The 27279-nt window shown below is 40.7% G+C and overlaps 1 protein-coding gene across 1 annotated transcript in view; it reads right to left on the bottom strand.

Annotated features, from left to right (window-relative positions):
• Positions 1 to 27279, bottom strand: part of POU2AF1 (POU class 2 homeobox associating factor 1) — a 43433-nt gene that overhangs the window by 5379 nt on the left and 10775 nt on the right. The window lies entirely within an intron of this gene.

Below are 27279 nucleotides of genomic sequence, written 5' to 3'. Positions count from 1 at the left end.
AATTGATAAGATTCCATTTCTCAAGATCACCACTGGCCTTTGGTTTCATGAAGTACAGGTGGATAACCAGCTCAAATCTTGAGATATTATTCCACTTAGGAAGCATTTATTCAGATTTACATTCTGTGCTTCACATCACAGAACAATATGAATCATTTTACTTATGATCATCTCTCACAGTTACATGCACTTGTATGCACACTGAGATGTTTCTCTAACACCTTTCTGGGGAGTGAAAAACTGAGACTAAATACAGACGTTTTAAGTCAACATCAGTATCTTGATTAGCCATTATAAATACTTTTGGTACCAGACAGCACTGTATTTGTGTGTTGAACTTTTGTCTTTGTTACATTTTATGCATATTGGGAAAATACTCTGTTTTAAAGTAGCAGCTGAAGATAAGATGATTTTTCAGCCTTTGCCTGGTCCACATTTGCTTTCTGTGGACATTCTTTGTGGGACTTAAATTGGATTACTTGCATTCTCATGAATCCTGTGGCTTTGGAAATGCAGTTAAAAAGAATCAAGGTCACTTTTATTCTGCATACAAGCATCCACGAGGGCTTTTAATACAGTTGACATTTTGCTTTTTAAATTTAATTTGTATAAATTTATCTGAGTGCAAACAATAGACAGTGCTAAAAAGTGCCATGGTATGAGGTGCACTGAGAATGCTGAGAAGGAGCTAATACTAAACAGGAGGTCTGAAATACAGACGATCACTAAAATGCTTTATTCGTTTTAGAAGAGATATATTTACATTTGGAAATTATTTATTTGTACTTTACTTTTCAGGGTCAGACATTGCTGCTGCTCTTTATGCTGTGTGAAACATCAACTTTGCCAAAGCAAATATGAGCTCTGCTATAGACTGTATGAGAAGCAGAACTGTACCTCTTGGGTAGTATCTTATCCCTGAGTCATCACACCAATCTGAAAGGGCCTCCTTGCAGAATTAGGGTGGGGAAGGATAGTAGTTTCTGGCTCCATGTTTGGGGGAAGGGAAAGAAGAAATTTACTGTAAAAGCTGACAAATATACCTATTGAGGGTTTCCGGTGTAAGCAGAGTAACCCCCAAAAAAGAGAAAAAAGAAAAAAACCCCAAAGTCTGCAGAACATATTTCAGTTCCCCCAAGCTGACCTACAGAAATAAAAATAATGCTAGCACAGCTGCTTTTCCACTCTTCAAGTGTACACCAGGTCTGAGCATTACAGACAAACCACAGCAAAATTGCTTTTGTCTTCAGGGTACAATTCCTCACAAAGCAAAAGAAATATGATCATTTAAAAGCAATTTGAGAAAGAATGACAATTAAAATATCCTCGGTAAAGGAAGTACCTGGATTTAGTAGTCTCCAACTCCTTATACCAAGGTTGTCTTAATAAGCTATGAAGCCTACTTTGGTCCAAGTTTCAATTATATGTTTATTTAAATAATGACCTGCAAATGCACCATGGTCTGCGTGCCCAAATTCCATTGGAACAAATGAAAGCAACAGAACACCTGGGCTCCAGTGCTCAAGTACCCACTATGTTCTGGCTTGTCTCATGCAATTCAAGGACCATAAAACAGCCATATGCTGTTTCTTAATAGGCACTGGATCTTGATTTGCAACTGAAGTTTGAGCAGTATGAAGCATCATCAGTCAAGGAAAAAAGGAAAGAATCTAATCCAGCCAATACAAAACTTTGTAATAGTTTCTACTTGTAAATATATTCTGGATCACTGCAATGTTTTTATCAGGTTGCCTTACACATTTATAGTGTGTGTATAGGCTCGGGCTCCTTTCATCAATGTTATCACTTGCTGTATTTGTAGAACATCGACAAAAGCCCAGCACAAACTTTGAAGACCATTGAGTAATCTTTCAAAGCAGCTGGATAACACAACAGCTAATGAAAAGGTACCCGATGCAGTCCCCACCAACTCTAAGTGACAACAGAAGTCCCATAATGTTTGATCCCAAACTGCTCTGCAATTCAGACTGAAAACTTCCAGACTGCACAGACAAGCTCGAAGGTTGTCAGTTTTAGTGGACCCTGGATGAAGATTTGACAACTCTATTAGCTCTGTTGTTGAGGTCAGCACACTCATCTCTCTGCATTGATTATCCCTTTGCCAACTGGTTTGCACCTAGGAAAAAACAATTTTTCCTTCCGAGGCCAAGTTGTGCTGAACGTGGCAGACACAGCCAATGGTGATCCTGCTGTCTCTTTTGGGAAGCAGCTCCAACCCAGCTCATGGGCTGACAAGAGCTTCAGGAACATGCTTCACAAGACCCCTTGCCCAAGGTGAGCAAAATGCTGAGCAGTCCAGTGTGGTAATCCTATAAACCCTGGCCTACAGTTGTTTGTGCTGTGGAGAACCTGAGAGCTGTCCAGAGATTCTAGTGAGCAGTCAACACTATCCCTTTTTTTCATGATAGTTTTCATCCTCAGATTTTTTGTCAGTACAGTATCTATATGCAGTCTTTTTAGATATACTTTCTTTTTAATAGCATCCATGAAATGCTGGTCTGAGTAAAAGATCAGGCAGGGAAAGCATACCAAGGCATTGCCAAGTATTTAAAGCAAGAAACTTCAAAATGCATCTTCCTCTACATTTTTATTTAACCATTGCTGAAGTTGGAAGGAAGGGTAATGGCAAAACAGCTGTTGGAAGACTGCAAGTGTTGAAGCGTGACAAGTTTCAGATCACTAAACTTCATGTTAGCACCACTGGCCTTCACACACACATGAACTGCAGATCAGTTGAAACCTTCATCCTTTCAAACAAGTCAGAATCATTTCCCATCAGGCAATTTTCGGTTTGAAATACACTGCTAATCTTTAAGAGTTTGCAGGACTACCTGCCTGCAGCAGCAAATGACACACTTGTCACTGTGTCAGAAGATTTACTGTTTCTTTGCTCACACACTGACATGTGATATGCTTATCGATTGATCAGTGTTAACAGTGCAAATATTTTTCTTTTTTTCTTCTTTCAGCTTCAGTATAATAAAAAATGGAAAGGAAACACAATCGAAAAGCTTTCCTTATTTGCAGTAATGCCAAAAAGCAAGCAGCAACTCTTGAATAACACGAAAAAGTTAGATTTCAATTAACAAACTCTTGAGTTTCTGGCTTGGATCCTGAACACCAACTTACATTAGGCAGCTGCTGACATTTTTATCGTACATGGTGAACTTTGGCTAATAAAAGGGAAAAGTGGCCTAACTTTGTATGCCCTACTTGGGTGATTAGCCTCTGATCAAACCTACAATACGACATAGAATCATAGAATAGTTAGGGTTGGAAAGGACCTTAAGATCATCTAGTTCCAAACCCCCTGCCATGGGCAGGGACACCTCACACTAAACTATGGCACCCAAGGCCTCATCCAACCTGGTCTTGAACACTGCCAGGGATGGAGCATTCACAGCCTCCCTGGGCAACCTATTCCAGTGCCTCACCACCCTAACAGGAAAGAATTTCCTCCTTATATCCAATCTAAAAATCAATGCTCACTTAAAATATTTCAGCATGGTTGTCTGCATTTTACATTGCCTTCAGATACAGAGTCCTCCAACAATATATTTATATATATTTTTCAAGTGTTAAAGCTAGTAAAGTTATTTTAGGTCTGTTACTGCTTTGGAAATTAATCGTCTGATTAGATGATCAGTTCCGACATCAGAACTGAGACTGCTGCTTTTGTGATATGGATAATGTTGGATAGTACATCATAGATCACAGTGGAAAAGTGGTTTTATATAATGTAGCTCTTAAGAGCTAGGCAGGCAATCCTTTGTATGAGAACTACTTAAGCAGCTGCCCTTGTATTTACATCCAGCCTACCTAGCCATTCATAGTAGCTGATCAGCAAGCAAAGACAAGGAAATCTAAGTCCAATTCTTAGCTCTGCCAGGATCCCTGTACAAAGTTGAGGGAAGGGTCACCCAATTGGTAGATCTCCAAAGATATTTGGCTGCCCAAGGGTAAGTGCTTTGATAGAACTGTCAAAAGTACTTTTCAGTGCTTCTAGAAATCCCTGCACAGGAGCATCTGCAGTCCTTAGGCAGTTAGATTCCCCTTGAAACCTCAGAATGTTAAAAACCTATACAATCAGGAGAAAAAAACCACAGTTCTTATTCCTTTTGGCTTTCTTGCGTTTGTATTGTCCTTATGATAACAACTTGCCTGTTCCCAAAGGAGTATTTAGATGGTGCTGCAAAGGTAATCCAACTGCAGCCATTCCCATGGCAACAGGCGGAACTTGGATGCTTTGACGCTAATCACAACACCAGTACCTGTTTATGCAAGGCAGTAAGTAGAGTAATATTTGTTCAGGTCTCTGTGGTCACTTCAAGCATTGCCATCCAGCTGGGAGGCTTAAAGTGCACTGCAGAATGAAGGTCAGAGGGACCAGAATCTCTGGTCATCTCATAACCAGAGACTAGTTGCTTGGAGCAGTTATAAAATGGATATACCCTGGAGGATGCTGAGCACTAGGGATGAAGAACCTGAATTACTCCGTATCATTTTACTCTCTGGAATCTTGGACAGTTAAATGAATTTCAGTGCTTGCTTTCCCTACCTTGGGCTTACCACAAAGCAGAGACAAGAAAGATGACTGTTTTTTCACTCTTAACATATTGAAAGAAACTGTGTAACCAGCCAGCAAATAAGGTCAGGGCTTCACACTGTGAAGTGACCCATCTGAAGCTCATGTCCTTAGAAAAAAAAAAATTAGTTATTTCTACCAAGACCCACCTTAGTGAGTTGTGTTGGTCATAAAAGGGCCTGGTGGCTAGTCAATACCAAGTCCCTTGTACCTGCCCTAAAGTGACTAATACAGACCCGAATCATACATTTTCAGACTGGCCCTCATAATGCCATGCTGCGCTCAGACACAAAATCACATATGGGTACAGCATTGCCAAATAAAACATGAAACAACTCAGAAAACGTTTGTCCATATCCCATTAGGCTATTGCTTGCTTCATTATCTTGTCAATAGCTTTGCCATTTGAAATGATGTCTTTCAAGGCCCCGGGTTTGCATGTTATGGCCCATCTTCTGTGTGATTCTGCAAATGAGCATGCAGCTCTTTTTGTGCATCTGACACATTCCAAATCTCCTTTGAAGTGTTACCATTATTTTTTGTAGACAACCCCGACAAGGAAAACTGGACAGGAGCGGATTATTGTCTGTTCTGTTTGTCACACTATGGGTGGGTATTTCAATGAGGATTTAGTTAAATGCAAAGCACTAAACAAACATCTGCAGAGAATCTGCCCTACAATAAACAAGAGAACTCAGAGCATGAGTGAAAGAGCCGAGTGATGGTTCATTGCTCAGCACAAGGAAATAAACTCAGTAGATTTCTGAGCATAATTAAATCAATAGACTAAACATTTCACTTACTTACCGACAACTCAGTATAGCATTTGTCTGGGTCTTTCTAGTCTCTCTCATAGCATTGGAGCTACCCAAGCCAGTAGTTTATTTCAGAATTATGCCAAGTATCTTTATTTTGATAAAGATACCTTTGACCACTTGCAGATTGGCAAACAAAATGTTAACTTTTTATTTATCCACCTGGATAACACAAATCAAGGGGAGATCTGGAGACATATGGAAAACAAGATAAAAGACTGACTGGCAATCTCTGCTGCTTTGATTATTCTATCACACACACCCCACCAATGAACACACACACACAGAAGCAAGCAAAGAGTTTCTAAGGGTCAAATAAGACCTGGATGCACCGGCCATGTAGCAGTGAGGGCTATAAAATCTATCTGCTTCAGAAGAAGAGAGCCCCTATTATGAAGGGGAAGCTGAGATAGAAAGTATCTTAACCATAAGTCTCACCCGCATGTCCTAATTCCTCCCAGCCCATAATACTCTTTCCATTTTAGTAATACAAGTTTTCCACTTAATTGCTTATGTGGTCATCTGTAGAGCCTGACACCTGCTTTGTAAAGCATGGATGGGCTCAACTTTCATACTATCCATCTTTCCTAGTGGGGTTTTACCAAAATTAAAACTCAAGGGGCAGTATATTGCGGTTTCACCTCTCAGTCTCATTACCTGATACTTTCAGAAAGGCTGTACAGAGCCTCACATCTGTTGCGGGCAGAAGAAGCTTTATGCACTCAAAAAGCATTTGGGAAGGGGTTTTCAAAGGTGCAAATTCACATGTCTCAGTTGCACGGGAATCCAAGCACACCTAGCCAAAGGCATCGTCTAAAGGTGAAACTCTTGCCGAATTTCAGCCTCTCATAACAGAAACCAGTTGTATGAAAGGTAAACTCATTTGCTTTCACAATACAACATGAAGTAACTATCTGCACAGAGACCTGTAAAAGGAAAGTAGCCGGTGCTGCCCATTAGATACTCTCCATCCCTGAAGGGCTGCCCGCCTGCAGAGCAGGCCTGCTTCCATTCAGCAGAATCCTGCCAAAAGCTGGGAAGCCCCAGCCAGTCACTTCGCTCCTGCAGTGGGAGGGGATGCTTTCAGGCTGAGACACTCGCTGGGGTTTTGCTGAGCGGAAGCTCTGGGCCCCACTCCTGCAAAGCAGCGCACTGTGCCGTGACCCTGAGGGATCATTTCCAGTGCACAGGGCCAGCCATGCGAGACTCCCTGGAGGACAAGAGCCTCTGACCACAGCAGCTGAGGGCAGGGTCTGTTAGTTTTCCTTCTGTTCCTGTAGGGCTTTCTACAGAAGCATCCCCTGAAGAAGCAGGAAACTGCCTTTCAGAAGGTGCCCATGAGAAATTCCTCCTGGTGAGGTCACGCCTATTTAAATGAGCTCTTGTGCCACTCTCGGGCTTTCCGTTTGGAAGAGGTTTTTCATTCTTGCTGAGTTTTACTTTTTTTATAGCTAGGAAAAACATACAGAAATTACAGCATCCCTTTTAAACCCTCCTATTTTACTTAAAGCCACTTTTAATCCAAGTCAAGGCATCCTGATGGAGCAGATTGCCAGGGCTTCTGTCTAGTCTCCTCTCACACAGGTACAGATAGAACAAAAACTTCTGCTGCTGTTTTCAAGCTGACACTTGCACTTGACTGGAATTACAAACGCAGCTCCAGCCAAGGAGCCAATCCTGTAGCAGTAAGGCAGGATTGTCTTAGCATCCAGAGCGCCCCTTGCTTCCCCTGGCAACATAACGGTACATAACCTACTAATATGCCTATATTCCTCTGTCATCCTGCTGTTTAACAGTATAAAGTTGGACTTAATAATTGTCTTGGTTTTTTAATCCACTCTCATCCAGAAACCAGATCTATACTACGATATTTGCAAAGAATCCTTGGGAAATAAAATGCCTGACAATAGTTGACTTCCACTGCCATTTCAGTTTGTGCCTGTCTTCCTTCTGGCTCAGTTACTGCCACATCCCTGCTGTCTCTAACAGATCCCAAGTGGAATAAAGTTCTCTTTTACATGTGCTTGAGTACACAGCCCTGTGCTTCTCTAGCCTGGTTACTGCATAATATAGCAACTTAGACCACAGGGTGAGAAGTGTCAAACCCTGACATCCTTTCCTGGGAGTGCATGGCTGTGTCAGCCTAGGCCTCGTGTACCCGACTGTCTGGAAGCACAGTACCACAGCTGTGCAAAACAAAACTGTTGCTCTTGCAGGATTAGAGCCATCTTTTTCTACACTGAATATGGGATAATTGTCCCATACTTGGGTAAAAGCTTCACCCATGCCTCGGAAGCTCCCCACAGACTTACTGTCCAACTACCTATCCAGGATGCCCTTTTGCTAGAATACCCAAGTAACTTATTTTTGGTTTAGTTGCACAGAAACTCTCTGCATGGTATAAGAGATCTCCTCCCATTTCCTAAGTAAGGAACAGAGCAGAGCTTTTATGCTTTCCCATAAGCCTAAGGAGCTCATACAGGCACAAACCAAGTTCTCTGGTCACCCATATTGCCTCTCAATCAATTTATACATTAAAGAAAGCCAATGACTCACATGTGGGTACTGGAACATCCATGTGGTCACAGGTGGTTTGGACCAGATGGTGTAGGAAATGTGAAGCCACAGCTGGTCTCACTAACAGGAAATATAGGTGCACCAGAGACACTTACAGGTCTTGACACTTGACACTAAAAGGAGACTCGCAGAGATGGGAGAGCCACCTATAGAAATTCTGCCTCAGCCCTTTGTGTATTAGCAAATCTAATGGCAGGCTGCTCTAGTAACCAGCCCAGGAGTCAGAGAGAAGACTGCACATTTCACTGGCTGCTTCATCTGACCAGTGTGAAAAGGATTTCCTCAGAAACAGAAGTCAAATCAAGGCAGTTATACTGTGTCTCGTTCAGGATTTTCCAAAGAGCCAGAAAGCACTGCTATAACAGGAGATTCCAGTTTTGAGAAGCTCAGGGAGTACGGAGGGACAGGCAGGTATTGGCCAGTAGTTGTCTTGCCTAGAAACTGTCAACAGGGAATGGCTGACATCAAGATACAGGTTTTGATCTCTTCTCAGGAAGGCTTGTAATTTCTGCTTACTTTTGAAAGCGCTGCATGTGTCACAGAAAAAAGTGCAAAGAAGTTTAGTTAAATTCATTTACCAATTTTGTTCTACCTAAACCATCAGGTTGCTACTATTGCTTTGTCATTGCAGAAAATAAAACCCAAACAAACCATTAATGGACTTCTGAGATGGAAGATTAGATTCAAATCTTGAACCTAATCATCCTCCAGTATGTTCCACATCGTATACCTACTGAATCTGAAAACAGCACAAGATAAAATGGAGAAATAAGGTGTGTTGCCATAGTGCTCCCGCTTGATGCGTAATACTTGCAAGACAAACTGAAACAGGATTGAATATGCAGTCAGCATTTCTTGCTACAGCACGTTACAGTCTACAATATAATTTCACAAATACGCGTTTGAGCTTCCAGAGTGTTCAACTGAGAAAAAGGCAGGAGAAATGGGTAATGGAGAAAACAGACTTCACCATTAATAAGCTCAGAAAGGTGTAGTAAAATGACCTCTGAACAACTTACGAACTATTATATAAAGAAGATTAATGTTAGTACCATATCAGATAAGAGCCTGGCAAATGCTTAAGTAATTAGCTTCTTAGGTATATTTATGTATTTATAGGTTGATGTAACAGCATAGGTTAATATAACGGAAAAGGACAGTAACACAGTTGCAAAAATGAGCATCATCTACAGAGCCATAGTGAGACTTAATAACTTGTAAGCAGCAAACACCTACCTGTGTTATGACCAGTAAGCTATTCAAGCAAAGGTGGGCCAAGAGGAGTGAAATTATCTTGAAAACAAGAAAACTGATTTCCTGTAAAGTCATAACTGTATTGCCCTCAACTGCTTTGTTCCTTATCTTTTTATTAGTTGAAAAAAGTACATATCAGAAAAGGCACAGAAATAAGATTTCTCACAGGTTTCACTTTTAAAAAGGAAAATTTTCTGGTATGTAACCACTGTAACCTTTGATATCATACCTGCATCCTGTTATTGTTTTTATGAATCATAGTCTTCCACTTGATTCATAGTGATGAATGCCAACAAAGCAGCAATGCCGCCCCGTGTTAATATCCCTGCTGGAAAATTAGCATCATGCCTTATCACTTGCCTCTCGAGACATGCATCTCTTCGTGAGTATTATCTCCCATGCAAAGTTAATGCTCATTTATTCATTACAATCTTCAGATATTACCACAGTTATGAAAAACAAATCAGAGGTCACTTACATTTTTGCCAGTGCATATTCTGTGTCAGGACGGAGTCTTTTTGCTCTCTTTGATGAAGATGGGCGGCTGTTTAATAGCTAAACGTGCGTTTTACTCCTTTACGGGGATGTGATAACTGACTGTCAGGATGTTTCTTTGAGCTTTTTAAAAGCCCCATGTTCCCGCTGAACCCTGTGATGTCATCACATCCTCCAACCACAACCACTTCTATAGTTTCCCTTACTCTATGTTGTTCTTCGTGATGCTAAGCAGTTCCAACAGCAGTGAACTCTGGAAGATATTATGCACAAAGAAGGCACTTGATATCACCAGAATGTATTTGAACAACCAACCCTGGAATCTGCCACTCATGGGGCTTTTCCCATAGATTTGCAAGATTAGGCCAAAAGGTTGTACAGCAGAAAAATCACAAGAGTCTTTTAGTAAGATTTTGACCTTCTGTGGCACTAAGGATAGTCTTGTTTCACATAAGACAGCATTCTGCTGTTCCAGATGGTGCAACTATTGTCTCCATGCACTTCAGCAAGACTGAACTAGCCCACACACCATGTTTGCCTGTCCCTTTAAATGTGCAACACTTCTAAAATACAAAACTGGAGTGTTTGCTCCTGCCTTATGAGAATCTCAACTCCCTGGGGCCACTAAGTTTGAACTTCTGAGGAAACACCTGTAAACACTTCAAGCCTCATTAAACGAGGGTGTCTGTCATTTTCAAAAGAAGCCTTTTTCTGGTTTGCTTTGTATCAAAATACAACACTTCCTACTAAATAAGAGATGGCCCTTCCAAAATAGCTTGCAAAGCCAAAGAAAGCCTAGGAGAGGCTTGCCACAGGAGTTCAAGAATGCTGTTAGCATTAATAATAGCACTATGATATCTTACCTGTTCATACCATTGCATGAACCTCTTAAATCTCTTAACATTCTTTCCTCTAAAAATCAGACCATTGTGATGAATTTTCGCAAGTAACTCCGAGCTAGGAGCTTCATTCCCAGAGAAATATCTGCTGGAAGCTGCACAGTGAGTTTAGGATTCTGGGATTCCTATCTTCCTCTCCTGTTTTCAATCACTGAATTGTCACAGCCCCAAAGTTTGCTCTCACGAATTTCTCTCATATGAAACATGAGGCAGAATCTGGTCAGTTCTTCGGCTAGGAGTCTATTAAAAGTATTTCATCCTTTCAGGGATTCCAAACACCTCTCAGGAGTAGGTCCATTTTGCCAACCATTTTGCAACATACCATTAGGGTTGCATTTAATGGAAAACCTCAGATTAGTCAAATGAAGATGAATAATTAATTGTATTCCCTCAAAGATTTGTCCAGAAACCACAAAGAAGCAAACCCCAAAGAATACAGAGTGGAAAGAAATAAGGAATGTGTACCTCCACATTGCTGCCCTCCAAAATAGCACCTAGCCCTTAGTTCTCAGGCACAAGGACATTGTTTAGCCGTGTTTTGCATATCCCTACTAATGCTTACTACCAGCCACACAATGTAACATCCTCTCTGCTGTTGAAGTGCTTAGTAATAGCAGGCAATCTGTTAGCTAATACTTCATAGATGGGCAGGTAAGCTAGAGTCTAACTCATAGTCCAGTGTAGCCAGAAACAAAGAAGAATATTGAAACTGGCTTCAATGGTGTTTCAGTTATAGCAAAGCAGGAAGAATTTATGGACTCTAATACCTCCCATACAAAACTGATATCATATTTCTCCCTAAACTAATGGAACTTCATTTTAGAAGCCTCTTAAATTCGTATAATTATGATAAATGCTTGTAATGCAACAGGAAATCTTTTCCTGACAAATTATGTTCTTTGAAAGCCAAGGCCTGATCATGTATTTAGATTTACTTAAAGCTTACAGCACAAGGCAATCTCAGGAAAAACTGGAAGAGCTTCCTGAGGTTTGCCTTGAGTCAGTGCATAAGACAATGTCAGAAGGTGTTTAGAACAGTACTCTGTCGCAGTTTTCTTCTGGAAATACCTGCATTCCAAGCTACTGGAAAACAGCATAGCAAACCACGGTTTTAGGCGGGTTTCCACCAGGAATAAGACCTTATTTTTAAGCACAAGAATACACTCTGTGTACACTTGTGCTTTGCAGAGTAGTAGAAGCACAGACTGAGATTTAAATGCACCAGGTCTTACATACATGTGAAGGCAGGCTCCATAATAAATGAAAGTAAATATACAGACTAATTTAAGAAATCTACATATGTATATCATCTCACCTTTAACTACACTTTTCTTATGCTTAGAAAAGCAGTGGATAAAATGAAATCACGATTAAACTGGTTTCAACGTCTTTGTATCAATACTTTAAACATACGATGCCAGGCAGATAAAGTCTTGTCATAATAAACATCTAAAATGAGGAAGTTGCAAAAAAGGGCATGTTTTCCACAGATGAAACAGCCCAGTGCTATTCTGGGGGCTGATAATAATCCATTTCCATATTTTACATACAGTTACCAGATAAACTTTTGGTGTAGTAACCAAGAATCATTTTCCAAAAAGTAACTTCAGTAAGATCGAGAACAGAGGCCAAACTTTTGGGGATAACCTTCTATATACAAGGCTGCTTACTAATGATGCACTTTCCGAGGAGTGTATCACTTTTTCTTTTATATATACATATACACTGTAACACTGAAACAAACATCGTACCATAAACTCTTGTGATTCTTCTTCCTTCGTGTTTATGTGAGCCTCACATCTCCCACTCTGCCCTCTGAAACAAGTTCTGATTCATACCTCAGCTTTGATAAGGAACAAATGATGCAGCCTTCACATGTGCTCAGCCCTAGAGATCAAGTCCTTGGGCAGTGCAAATCACCATGGCCCCTCCTGACCTCTCAGTCAGTGAGGATCTGAACCTGGGACATTCCACATCCATTCCAGGGTTACTGCACATATTTTTTCACACAAGAAGATGTCTCATACCGATCGGGCCTAACATGAGGTGCAAAGGAGAGCATGAAATCCTTCACAATTTCTGCACACAGACACCTAAGTGAAGCTATTCCCCAGCATTCTCAAGAAAGTTCTGAGTTCTAGACTAAAATGAAAGTAAATATCCCGAGCCAAGCATCCTTCTCACACTGAGACCATGTCTGCACTTAAATGAGAGTTTCCTATGAACAATCACTTGTTTTCTAACACAGAGTAAGTTCTAGAAGAAACCTTTCCAGGATTTTTTTGGACTTCATACTCTTTGAGAGATTATCTGCTCTATTCCTGAGCTCCAAGTTTAATCTCCTGCAAAGAGAAACAACCCCAAACCAAAAAAAAACAATAAAACCCACCCAACCAACCAACCAAAAACACCCCATCACTTCTTACAGCTAAATATTCAAGCTGTTTGTAGTGATCATGCACACATGCTCCAAGATCTACCCTGTCCTTCTTGGTGCTCACACACAGAGGCCATGTTCAGCACCGTCGGCTTGCAGCCTACCCGTTCTCAAACACTCAGGTGTTTGTCTGTGAGTGAGTAGCAGTCACGTCTAGTTCAAGTTTCCAGTACCAACTCAGGCAACAGAAACAATAGCACACAGCAGAGTCTGTGTCCATACTGCACCTGCAAGTGAGATGTGATCTCACGTTGACTGAGCCAGCAAGAGTACCAAGAACAGTGATGATCCCACAAGCCTAAGCTTCTGTGCTTGCTCACAAAGCCAGCCTGGGACCACAGGCACGCTACTGCGTACTCAAGTCCTTTTCTCTGCAGTTAGGTGTTTGAACTAGCTTGTTTATGCCGTGCACCTTGCAAGCTTGCCTCTGACAGACGATCTTGGGTAAGCTAGCACTGAGAGCAGTTGCACAGCCTCTCTCCTTTCACATGTCACATAGTGGCTGCTAAAGCAGATGGTGTTAAGGAGTGAAAGGAGAAGGCATCTTGGTAACTTCCCCACCTACAGTAACACCAGTCTGGTGACTTACGGGCTGCCAGAGTTTGTGCACACCAACACAGTGAAAAACAACCATCCAAGCTATCTGTTGAGAAATTACACAAAGAACCACCCCCAAAATAAACCTGAATTTGACAGAAATCAAAAGATCTCAAATGATTCATGAAGAGAAAAGAGGATTAAGAATATCATTGAATGTTACGCACACAAATCGCATGACTAGCTCTGGAAGTTGGCAGTGTGAGACAGCAAGAAAGCTTGGGGATTCATCAGCTGTGAAAGTGATGCAACATAAAGGTTTGTTCCATGTTCCCACTGGACTCTCAAACAGGTTTCCTTTTACAGTGGTCCTGCATAGAAGCCAGTAACATGCTGCACTAAAGACTTCGGTCAGTCTTTGTGGATCCTTTATTGTTATAGTCACTGTTCTCCATGCATATACCTTTTCATTTTACGCGTTACTGTGACAGTATAAAGTTGTATTTTGTCCAAAAGCAAACTGTTGGCATTAAAAAGAACCCAGTGTGAGTGACAAATTTCTCTCATGCCATGAAACAAAACTACAGTTCTGTGTTTAGAAAAGTAACTTCTTTGAGCAAATGTTGCAGCTCAGTGAGGATATACTGAGATGTAATCTGCAGTTTCTGCAAGTCAGTGGAAAGCTTTGCAGCAGGCACATTCAGAAAGCTACTCAAACATACACCAGCCTTTGGATGCAGAGGTGTATATTCACATTTGAATTACCTGACCCACTTGTCTAAAATAAACAGCCCCTATACACTCACAGCAATTCTTTCCTGAACGCAAAACCAGTACTGATTTAGAGTCCAACACTGCACCAACAACTCCATCAAAAGCCGTATCTACTGCTTCCTGGCAGTTGTCACTGTCCTGAAACTCTGTCGTCAGTATCATCCAAGGGGCGATGGAGCACAAGCAAAAGCTGTAATTTAGGTAAAAGCAAAAGAAATCCACTTTTGCAGTCATATTTACACACAAATTTGTTTGTTGCCTAACTCATTCGTATTAGTTGGGTGAAACTGCCACCTGCTGGTTACCTCGCTGTCAGCCTAAATGGGGTTTAGGACTCAGAAGTTGTGTTACCAGTCTGAGAAAGCAAAGAGCAGGAGATTTGCAAAGGCACAAATACCAAATCTTGCAGCTCAGCCTTGGATAATCTCCTCTCTAGCACTCACTACAGCCAGGAATCACAGAGAGACCCAAAAGAAAGAGACCTCATTACCTAACGCACACCAACAGTTGGAAGAACAACTGCTACTCTGTACAGATTAGGGAAATAAACGAGTTTCTCACAAGTAAAGGAGCTGGAAATGCAGCAGAGAAACACCACGCTCAGCAAGGATGACAATATTCCCTCTGCAAATGAGAGTTTTGGAATCATTTCAGAACCCTTCAGGCACAGAAGATTTGCTGTTAGTCTCATGGGCAATGCCAACAATTCTGTAAGGGAAACAATACAGCCTGTTGCTGTGACTTAAGGTGGTAAGATCAGGGTATGAGCTCAAAAAATAATTCAGAAACAACCTCTTTTTCTTCTCTTGATCTTGTACTGTACATCCATTGAAAATCTGGAATCTTCATTTTGGAAAGGACACCAAGCAGCAACAGACTTAGCCTGATAACAGTAGCATCATTCTTGCTCAAATGTGTTCTCTGACATTCTCATTTAAAATACAGCATTGAATGCTAACTATCTATGCTACATATTTTGTAGTAATCCCTCTGTGATCTATTGCAGTGCAGAAAGATAAGGGTATTTTCTTTCATTCCAGATGCACAGAAAGCATTTGATTAACATTGGCAGCTCTCTGGAAATTTAGGGGCTTTTCTTTTGTAGGACTCAGTTATGAAAACTCCCATCTCTTTTACTTCAGTGGCTGGGACTCTCACTGGCTAATGTTTTATTCTATTAAATGCAGGTACAGAAACCAGCTATTACTGTACTTGATGATTCTGGTGCAAGTACAAATGAAGGCACTTGATTCTTCATTTAACCCTCTCCTTTGTTTCTATTTACCTGTCCATAGTTTTGTACACTCCATAGTTTATTTTCCACAAAATTTCACCTTTAAGGTACTTAGAGGCAGGGAAAGACTGATGCTGAAAGTTTACCATGTGAGAAACTCGGGCCTCAGGAACCCTCTCCTGTAACGTGGATTCGTTATCAGAATTCATTAAACTCGTACTCTCTCCTGCAATATCAGTCCTATAACCAGGTACTGTATGACCCAGCACCTCTTCAGTAAGACACTACAGTTAGTACAACTTCATCAACTTCATGTAGCTTTTACAGCTTGCTTCTACAGAGGAGCTTTCAAAGCATTTTAGGAACTCCAACTGGAGCCTGACAAAATCTGATAAACTTCAATGATTACACTTTTCGTGCGAGATACAGAAACTTCAAGCGTTCCGACTATCACAGTTACGTACTCTTTTGCACTCTTAGTTGTTTGTTTTGCGTTTGGTTCTTTTGTTTTGGGTGGGTTTTTTGAGGGGGTTGAGAATAATATTTTATCAAAATAAGTAGGCAAATACAGCCAGAAATGTGTGTTCTGAGTGCAATCCCTGTGCAACAGTCAAATGCACAACTAGTTCTGAAATTATTAGCAAAAGTCTCTTTGGAAAAACCTTTCTATAGCAAAGATCCTGCAAGCTGCATTTCTTCTCTCATAAGTACTGTCCACTTCCTAGTCATCTATTTGGCCTGAGTGATTCAGCGATTCATTGTGGTGTACCCTCACTGGCAAAGGGCCATGGGAAGACTGTTTATGATTAATGTATGAAGATGCATTCACACTGTGCTTGAGGAACAGCTTTTCTTCTAGTCAACATAAATCCAAAGTGAAATACATTTGTACAAGTTCTGCAGAAAGAATGTGGGGATTTCTCCTGACACAGCCTGTCTGCGAAATGCTGAATAAGTAAAACTTACCAGGGATATCAGTGTGGCAAGAAGCAAAGGAGAAATGACAATGCATATGATCAAAAGCGGAAATGACTTCTGAATGCATTAAAATTCGAGCTTTTTTCCTTTCAACTTCATGTACCTATGTCACCAAAAAGTGCCAACATCTAATTAAAACACTGGATATTGACTAACGTAGAGATTCTGTTTTGTTAATCCTTTTTAGATTACAATATGATCTGTCCGCTTTTGCACGGCACTAGTTGTAACTGCAGTCGTAACCTTTTGGGAGATCTAAACGCAGATATTGGCTCAGTTGTGTTTTGGGTTTTTTTCTGGTGGTGTTTTCTTGTTTGTTTGGGATTTTGTTTTGTTGTTTTCCAGATTAGACAAGGTCAGGTAATTTCCAAAGAAAGAATTTTAAGTTGCCTTCATGCTTACAGAAGGACAGAATTTTCATATTGGACAGAGCTCCACACAGTGTGGATTATACATGAAACAAATTTAAAATCATTTATTCCTTTACAATTGTATGGACTGAGGGCAAAAAACCTGGATCTCTTTGAGTTCAAGTGCAGCGCACAGAAGTGTGCCAAATGCAGGCACGCTATGACCAGGTGAATAAATTCACAGCTTTCAGGAAGAAGCTGCCAACACTGCCCTGAAAACTGTGGGAAACACTTGGCCATAGATCACCTATTCTCTATGCCTGTCTTCCTCTTTGCTCTTGGAGAAAACTGATGGACTAATGCAGCCTTTCCCCTCACATCCACACACACACACTCCCCTAGCTGCCCTTTGCAAGGACCAGGTAGGAAGGTGAACACTTGGCTCTCCGGTCAACGCATTCTGCACCTTTATCACAGTCAAGCCTGCGCATGAAACAGGGAAGAAATTCATTGGAGCTTGACAGACAGAAATAGGAACTTTGTCTATTTATGCCAAGAATTAATTTCTCTTCAGCCACCAGCAGAAATCAATCTTTTGAAGGCACAAGGTCAGGGTGCAGGGCACAAATATCTGCATTATGCTGGTGGTACTTAAGGCTCCAGAATTTACATAAAGTTTTCTGCTCTATCTGGTAAGACCACAGGAAAACAAAACAAATCAGATCATCCTATTCCAATCATAAGCTGTTACAGCGAGGTAAACCTGGACTTTCCCAACTAAACATCTCAATATTGTGAAAATAGTATGACTCAGTTGTTCTGATTTGATTCTTCTTTGTAAGAAATTAAAGAAACATTCAAAACAAGTGAACAAACACACTGAACTGAGATGCTAAATATTTTCATATAGGGAAAAACATCGTTTTCCGTTTCCCTTTCAAGCTTTGTATATGCTCAGTTCAGTGAAAACTAAGTGTATTTTCTTATCAGTCATAACAAATGGAACATTTCAGCCTCTTAACTGAAACATAAACACCCGAAGCACAACAGTGCTGTATCAAAACCAAACATTCTCCTTCTTGTGAAAATCAGTTCCTTTCAAGACATTAGAAAACAAGTACCCCTAAACTTATTTATTCATAGACCAATAATATAGAATTTAATGCCTAAACATTAAAACCAGCTTACTGGCATAAATTGTTCTTGTGACATATATGATCCCTTTCCACAAAGATCTCAGTCATGACAATAATGTTCTGTTGTGACACTGAACTTTTTAAGCCAGTTTACAACAAATCACACCTTGTAACTCTTCGTGAGATTGAAAAGTCACTGCTGCTGCTTTTCTTCCTAAATGATTGTAGGAATTAAAAGATGAAGATACTAAATACTTCACTGCATTACCATTAAGCCTGTGCTTCATTTCAAGTGTGCAATATATTACCTGGGATGAAAGCTTACACTCGTCTATAGTGTTAAGCGTATGCTTCAGTGATGACTGGTTGTGGTTTAAGTCATTTGACTGTAGTCACACAGGGATTTTATCAGTCACAATCATTTCACAAACACAGCTGCAGAAAGCTCCTGCTCATTAGACAACCCCATTAGTGGATTAGAGTGTATCTCTGATAATTTTCAAGCCCTGCTCTCCATAAGCTTGTACTACCCTCCATCCTCTGTAACCAAGAGAAATCTCTGGTTTATATCCCGCCCTTACTACTTCGGGAGAAGACTTAAAAGAAGAACTTTTCGGGACAATAAGCTTTGGAAAGGGGACTCTAGGCAATCTGTCTGTTCAGAAGGAAGTTAGTTTACTAACCAAAGTTACTACTCCCTGACTTGGACAAAAGCTCTACCATACCATTTGTTGCCATTTCCTCCTATCTGGAATTTCTGATATCATCTACCAAATAAGGGGAGAATTTTTGCTGTTCCATGCATGTTCAGTGGGAAAATAGTGAACAAAATCTTCAATAATATTAACGCTGGTTCCAAGGCCACACAAAACTATCTATTTTATAGCTTTTGCAGCAACACTCAGCACCTTACCAGGTGAGAATCTTGCTGGAAATTAACACAGGCTAACAAGGCTTGTGGCGTGCTCCATGATTTCCAGGACCTGTCTCTACTGTGGCTCAAAGATCTCCACTGGGGGACATCTGCTTCTGGAATTACTAAAGCACAAACTATGCAGCAAAGCATGCAAAGTATTCCAGGTATCTTCAGGCATTAAAAGCCAAAATAAACCCAGCTGTTGACAACAGAAAATAGGTGAGGTGGGGAAGAGAAGAGCCTGAGAAGAGCCTGAGCAGACAGAAGAAGGGCCAGGTCACAACTGTATTCCCTCTTCACCCATACTTGAGGTTAACACACTACCTATGTCCCTCAACCTGGATGTCCTCAAGACTTGGCAAAGATAAATCCAGTCACACCCAAATGCTGATTTCACATTAACATGCTGGGTCTGTCTCCTGCACAAGGCATGAAACCAGTGGCCAGAATTTCTTGATTGCTCCTTTTCCATTCCTCCTTTAAAGATGGCACTTAGCAGCTAGGAAGTTTGCAGTAGAAGCACAATAAGGCAAGACACAACATGTTTTATGGGGACCATTACATTTTTCTGACTGCTTGGATTTGGCTCAAGGCATAAATAGTCTAATGGAGTGTAGCCTATTGCTGTTGACTCATGCTGAAAACAACCCCTTGTCCTGCAAGGAAAGTAAGATTTGCTCAATCTTTCAAGAGCAAATTGGCAACTTTCTCAGAGAAGATGGTGAAACAGTAACAGCAAGTAAAATGCCTCTTAAGGCACTTCCTTGCCAGGTCTGAGGTATCAGGATCTTTCCGAAAGTGTTAAGAGCATGCTATTGTTTCTCTTGTAGCACAGGCCAGGTGCCTCAAAACTATACTTTCCTGGGCATAGATCGTGGAAAAAAATATGAGTGCCTTCAGTTGCTCACAAACAGCAAAAAAACCCTTAAGATGAGAAGTATTAACACACCCATTGCACTAATTGTGAAGAGAAACTCAGTTAAGTGCTTACATACCCCATCTCTAGTCCAGAGAAACACAACTTCCAACAGCTAATTCATGCAACCCCATCTGAGTTAAGATTAATTCCCCCAGGATGCCTGTTTCTTTCTTGACTGTAAATGGAACTTCGATGACCAGATGCAACTTCCATGTCTAGTTTATTGATACTGAATTTAAGGTATATGAAATTCAACCATGGGCACCAAAGACCTTTCTTCAAGTTCACATCATGCTGATATCAGAGCCATGAATCTGACACTAGACAAACCTACTCCCCCGATCACAGCTAGGTGGGTCTTCACAAGTACACAGAAACAAGCCTTCCTAGGTCCTGTGCCAGCCAAAGATATAGCAACTCAACTGGCCTTGCACCAAGCATAAGCTCTTAGCAGGGTGGATTAGTTTAAGTCCTGCACATACACAGCCCTTCCTGAGAACAAACAGGAAGAGCTTTCAGCAGCATGTAAAATATCACACAGACATCGTTCCTCCTCTAGTGGGTTTCTCCCCCATTTTCCTAAAGCACAGTTGGTCCTAGCAGCATCCCCAGGAAGGCAGAGGTTAACAAAACTTGTATGAAGGTTAGAGAACTGACATTTTAAGGAGCAGCAGGTTTTGGAATCAAGCAGTTTGATGGTATCAGATACATTCGGTTTTCTGTCTTCAAAATGCACACAGAAGTTATCCTATTGAGCAACATATTTACAGCATTGTCCATTTCTTTGTTAAATACTTCACTCCCTGGGAAGAACAAACACAGCAGCCAATGCAAGTTACAGCCTTGCAGAATTATCGCTCCGGGTATTACTGATTATATCAGCTGCCATTCAGCTTGCTGTAACAAAAACAATTTGTCCTGAGGGAAAGTAGTATGTACAGAAAGCCACAGAGTGCAATGAAGGATTGGATGAAGTTCACTATTACTGAGAAGTGTAGTATTACTCCAGTGCCTCAATAACACCAGCATAAAAACATCCGCCTCTGAAAGCCTGCCATGCACACTAGCATTCATCTGCCCTCGATTTGCACCCTCAGCAGAGAGGGCATGAGCCATGCAAACTGAAATCCTCTTTACCTACAAGTAGTCAAGAAAAATAAGTTGTTGGTTTATTTGCAACAGCATATAATAACCTCAGTTGCAGCAAGATCTCATGACTAGATATGAAGGCGCCCAGCAAGAGAAGTCTCAGCAGCTGTCTTCTCCCATATACTCACTTCAGCAGCAAGACCCAGCCTCAAAAAAATGAGGCTAGGTAGGAAAGAACATCTTTGACACCCGATTTCCAGTGAAACTTCACTAAAGGAGAAGCCACTAATTTGCATGCACAATATTAAGGAACAATTGTGAATTCAAAAGATTTCTCAGAAGAAGTCTTTCTCAGCTCAGCCTAATCTGCTGAGCACAAAAGTTTTCCCTTTCGTATTGATGCATCAAATGTCTAGCTAATAGCGCTGTAAGCTCTCTTATTCTGACTGTAAAAGCTCCCAGTGCCATCTGATGTGCACGCTGCATATTCCCTGTATATTTTTCCAGCACGTGTCTCTGGCTGTTGTGGTTTACTGGGTTACTAGGGCACCTGCAATCTGTTTACATAATACTGCTTGTATAAGAAGGATTCAGGGGGGCAGAAAAATTGAGGGAGAATCCCTTTTTGGTGCTTTAAAAAGATTATTTAAATGTTTGTTTTAAGGGACTGAGTCTGAGGATTGAGAATTTATTTCCACTTCATGGACTGATTTTCAAACTTTCCAATAATTCAAGAAAATCAAGTGTTTTCTGAACATTAAAATATCTATACATGTACTACACCATGAGCTACTTGCAAGCTAAGCCTTTGGGCCTTGCAGAAGCTTGAAACAGCTTGTTGAGTCCTTGTCCATGTATTGTATTGGTACTCTTCAAAGGGTACCTCCCATCCCTGCACAGTACCCTATAAAACCAATGGAAACACTGCTCTTAAAATCAGGGTAGGTTTGGACACTTACGAATGTAATAGCAATTCACCCACCAACTTCTGCTAACTAGTAATTTCCCTGCTCTTTATCAAGTGGAAATGCAAATTAAAACATACATCCATATAGCCCCTTAAAAAGACTATTTATATGAATGCATTGAACTTGCAGAGTCATGAAAAGCTGCCACCAAATCAAGGTGATACTGCTCAGCCAAGAGTACTAGGTCACCAAGATCTGATTGTGACTGTTGGTGCAAATTATCACGTGGGAAGAGACAGAAAGCATGGAGCTTCCAGTATTACTACATACTACATCACACGTAGGGGAAGTAGATGTAATCACAACAGAAAAAAGCCTCCCAAACACATGGGGCCATCTCCAGCCTCTTTTCACTGAATACTAGGTTCTGTCCTTTTCAGTGGCTAGAGAATAGGACATGAATTATCCAGAGATGAAAGCAATAGCCTGAGAAGGGCTGAAACAACAGGATTTCTTCCAGAAAGTTTCACTCAGTGCAAAGTTTAGAGCATCCATTACCCACTGAAGCTCAAGCACATTCAATACTGAAGAAACTTGAACTTTCATGCTTCTTAGGCATATATCCCACATAAAGCTGGACCCATAGCTCCTGGCTCACACTAAAGCTAACAACAAATATATCAGAAATGTCTGTTCACACACCACTTACATCAGTGACCACTCCATCAGGAGTGTGAATCCGTCTAGGTCCCTCAAAAACAATTTAGTTACGTTGTCTTGGTTTACTTCCATGTGGGAATTTACAGATTAGATAGCTCAGTTCTTCTCAGGAATTCCTTCATTATATACAAGTGGCAAGAGGATAAAAAAATGCACCAGAGATAGGAAAGGGTACAGAAGGACTGAGAAAGAGTTGCAGACTTTCTAGGGGTCATTATTCTGAAGAGAACTGCAGGTGGCAAGTCTCTTCTTGCTTTGCACAGGTGTAAGGCTTGTACCAGGTATTTGCTCCTCCTTCAGCTCCAACTTTTTGTTCTGGAATTATTGGAATGATAACAAAGAACTTGCATATTTAATCTGTCAATTGGCATTTCTTTTAGTAGGTAAATATTTAATTCTTCTTTTATTTTATTCTTTTTTCTTTTTTTTTAAGCAGGATCTCCTTGGGTTAGTTGTGCTTCCATTAGCCTCTTAACCCTGGATAAAGAGGAGCAAATTCCAAGCAACACCTGTATTTTTGCATTTTCTCATTTCCCTACACAAACGTACTCTCAGTGAGTTACATGTCCTATAAAGTTGCGTCATCTTTCACCTCTGTTTCTTGATAAGTATGGATTTTTGGAACGTGATGCAGTTTACTGTAGGAATACAGCACTTCTGCTGTGCGCATTGGCTCAGTTAAGCAAAGCCTTGCTAGAAGCAGTGGAACTTCCCTAATTTAAAACAACTAAGACTGTGGTCTGAAGTGAGACACATATCCTCTCTTGATGAGAGTAAAATTTTTCTTGTGGGCATTTCCATCGCCTGGTTCCTCTTCTCCAAGGGAGCACCAGTATGCCATGAAAAAAATCATAGGTATCACACTATGGAGTTCGGTGCTTCCATTTTTCTGTGTCTGTGTAATCCTTAGGTGAAAGGAGGACTTGCTGACAGAGGTAGGAGCTCTGAGTCTGAAGAGCAGAAATTGTAGAGGCAGTAGCTATATAGCATAAAGCAGTGGTACTGGAATTTACCCAGGAATACAAATGACAAAGAAGGATTTGATGCAGGTTTGTACCCAGAGAAATTAGGTCAGACTCCACAAGATATGAAATGACTTATGCTAATGAAATATTAACTCTCAACAAGGGGGAATATACTGGCATTTTCATGGGAACTTACTGCTAAAGAGAAAAAAATTACACGTGGCAAGAAACCAACCCAAACAAGTGCCAGGTTAGACTGGTTTGGTCAGAGAGATCCTCAGAAGCTGGCACAACAATCATTTATTTATTCATGGCTCAAGCAAATGATATGGACTATAGCAAGAACAATCCTAAGTAAATTGCTCCTATCACAAATAAATATATTGCCATAAAATATAACCACTCAAGAGTAGCGTTTTTCTAATTTGTCTTCTTAGATGGATTTCCAGGAGACATGAGCTGTACAGAATGAAGATTTACTCATGGACTAGTACTGGAGGGTTATGAGAGACGTGATTTTTCTGCAGCACGTGGCATGCTTGACTTGACAAAGCTTATTGTACACAAGCAACTGCCGATGGCAAAAGATGGTGTGAAATGGAGAGCTTCTCTAGGAGCTCATATCCGCAACAGAAAGGTTTTAATTTTCTGGGAAGAAAGTCTGAACAGAGGTGCCTGGAGAAATAAGCACAGAGTTGCTGTATTTGGTTGTCCTGCATTGTAACAGGAAAGCTCTGGACAATCACTCCACATTTCTGCCTGTTTAACAGCTGCAGACAGATGTTTTCAAGCTGTCGCTGTGTACCATGCAATAGTTGCTGTGACAATTCAACAGTTCAAAGTTCTACAACTGCTTTGAGCAACACATCCACCTTTGAAACAAAACTACCAAATGCTTTACAAGCTGCATGCAAACACTGTGTTTTACTTAGGCTGTGGTTACTGTCACCATTTGTATCTACCTCAAGGCTTTCCTTGACTTCAATGAAAAGGGAATGCAATTCTGAAACATAAGGAGGAAGCAATCATTGAATGCTTAGTACATTTTCTCCCCTCCACCAAGCACTGTAGCTAATTAATACACTTTAAGTACACCCAGAACTGTGTTACTGCTTAAGTCTCAGTTCAGGAGACTGTTTAAGCACATGCTCAGCTGTTAACAGGAATAGGCCCCATAAAGGTCAGCAAGCATTCTCTTAAAGTTCTATAGTGAGACTTTACCATTCTATATACCTCACCAGTCTTTGGCCCCTGTGAGATGCCTCATACATCCCAGTTCTATTGTGATATTTCTCCTGAAACTTTGTGCCTAAGCTTAAAAGAACATAAAGGCTTGGTTATTAAAGGTACGTCACGAGAGAGCTGTGCATACATAAAACACCTAGTTTATTCCACTACAAAGGAACTGAATGCTGCTGAATACAATTCTTAGCCTTGTTGATAAATAGGGTGGACTTCCTCATTTTTAGATAAATACCAGATGTCACAATTATTAAAGAAAACCAAAAAGCAATACTATACACAACACTGAACAAATAAAGTAGTTCAGTAACCTCGGGAATTTTACAGAGCTGTTTTTCAGGGTTCTGCTCTTATTCATTGTGTTATTATCCAGAGATTAGTGTAGCAATGCCTGGATCAAATTTCACAATTAAGTGTTAACTTCGATAGCATGAACTCAACTACTCACCGTAAGAAGGGGTTTGTTTGCTGTGTCCTCTCAGGCCAGCCAGGATCTTAGGGAATTCCTGCCTTCATTTTCTACAGGAAATGTTTGTTGGTTTGTTTTATTTTATTAAAATATAACATTATTTCCCCATTTGCAAAGCGACAGCTTTAGGTTGGGGATAAGGGATAACAGTACTTTTAATCCTGTTTCAGCAAAGGAGCAATAATACTACAAGCAATAGCAATAGCTCCAGCATCTCTGATCTTCCCCACTGTTGGCTGTAAAGACCAGGTATTATATGTTTGCTTCAGATAGGTATGGCTCAGAAAAGTGTGATACATTTTCAGATACAAACAGCATAAATTCTGTGAGTGAGAGGAAATCTCAAGGAGCTTTACGTTTCTAAGCTAATCAGGAAAGATCCAGCATTCACATTTCCAATAACTGCCAAAGAGCAAAGTAACATCCTGACCCTACCCATCTCTGTGAGAGCAAGCTAAGGGGCACTTGCCCCTTCTTTCCCACACTGACCCACCTACAGTGGAAATTGCCACAGTCAGTGGCTCTTGTTACATAGTCTAGGCAGAATCATGCCCAATCAAACACAAAGCAAGTAGTATTTTTAGGTCTGCACAAAAACATTTCTCTCTTATTTAGCCATGGTAGGACTGTGTTAGCTGAACTCAGTAGGAGTCATTTCCCTAGTGTTGAAAGAATCTGGATGAAGGCCACTGGGAGTGAAATACAATCTCAGTGTACAGGGAAAAGCCTCTGAAATTTGACCCCAGATTACAAACCATTGTTGTTTGTGACTTTCAATGTATTTGTCCAGAAGGGAAAAATGGATTTAGGACCTTTATTTTCTTATCCCCACTTATGAATTAACTTTAATTATTAACTCTAAATAAGCAAATTTTTATGTAGCGAACTGCAGCTAATAGGAGAGCATTTGCAATTTGGTCCACCTTAATTCTTGGTTCATTCAGCTGCTCTGGCTTGCTGCATGACTAATAGGCTGCCCTATAGGGAATACCAGCAGGACATGAAACAGCCCTTGCTCTTTATACAGAGATTCATTTGAACACAATCTTCTGATATCCCACAGACAATCAGACACCCAGACAGAAGGCTTAGATTCCAAAAAACATACCAGGGGAAGCAGAGTATAGGAGATGAGGAGGCATCTCTGGGATTAAATGTCCCTTATGTCACCCTTTCACACATAGAATTCATATAGTTTTGATTGGTGCAGTGAGTTATATGTATTGAACTATCATAGCTACCTACACAATTTGCATCTTAGTGTTTTCTCCCCTCACGGGTTGCTGCCCTGTAAGCAACCCAGTGGAGAATCACCAGACTTTTCTTTGGGTTTGCCATAACTGAGCCTGTGTCAAGCCCAGCCAGACGTACCCAGTTATTCAGGCATCATCACATGTCTTTAAAGTGCAAATTCAATACCTTGTATACATGCCTAGCTTGATGACAAAACTGGTACACCAAGGAACTTCATGGAATATATAACTACCACAAAGTGCAAGGGCCCCAATTCAAGGAGCACATGTTTATGGTCAATGTCAAGCTAGCACTTAACTTCCTGACTTAAGTGCTTTACTGAGTCCATGCCAGAAAAGGCAGACCTAAGACAACTATAAGATAAAACATGGCAGAAAGCAATCTTGTATTCTTACATGACATTCTCTACTAGATCACCATCAAGTCTGAGATAAAGCAGAAAAAGAAACCTGATTATTAAGCATGTTATAGCCATCTCAGTCAAGATAGGACAAGGATGAAGAGAAAGGATTTGCAGACAAAGGACCTGTAGGAAAGTAATCTGAAAATGTAAGGGTTTGAGCCTCAACTTCCCCACCTTTGTTCATATGGAATAACTCACTTCTCAATGCAAGCAAGCAAAACTCTTTGATAGCAACAGTCTCCCAACAGAAGACCAGCAGATCCCATGCACTTGTGTCTGTCAGGGGCAGGAATGAGACAATA

This window comes from Pezoporus flaviventris, unplaced genomic scaffold, assembly GCF_033815535.1.
Source record: "Pezoporus flaviventris isolate CSIRO_AGI_PZ_B2104156 unplaced genomic scaffold, CSIRO_AGI_Pfla_v1 ptg000113l, whole genome shotgun sequence".
Taxonomy (NCBI): Eukaryota; Metazoa; Chordata; class Aves; order Psittaciformes; family Psittacidae; genus Pezoporus; species Pezoporus flaviventris.
This window is presented reverse-complemented; position numbering and strand designations above follow the sequence as displayed.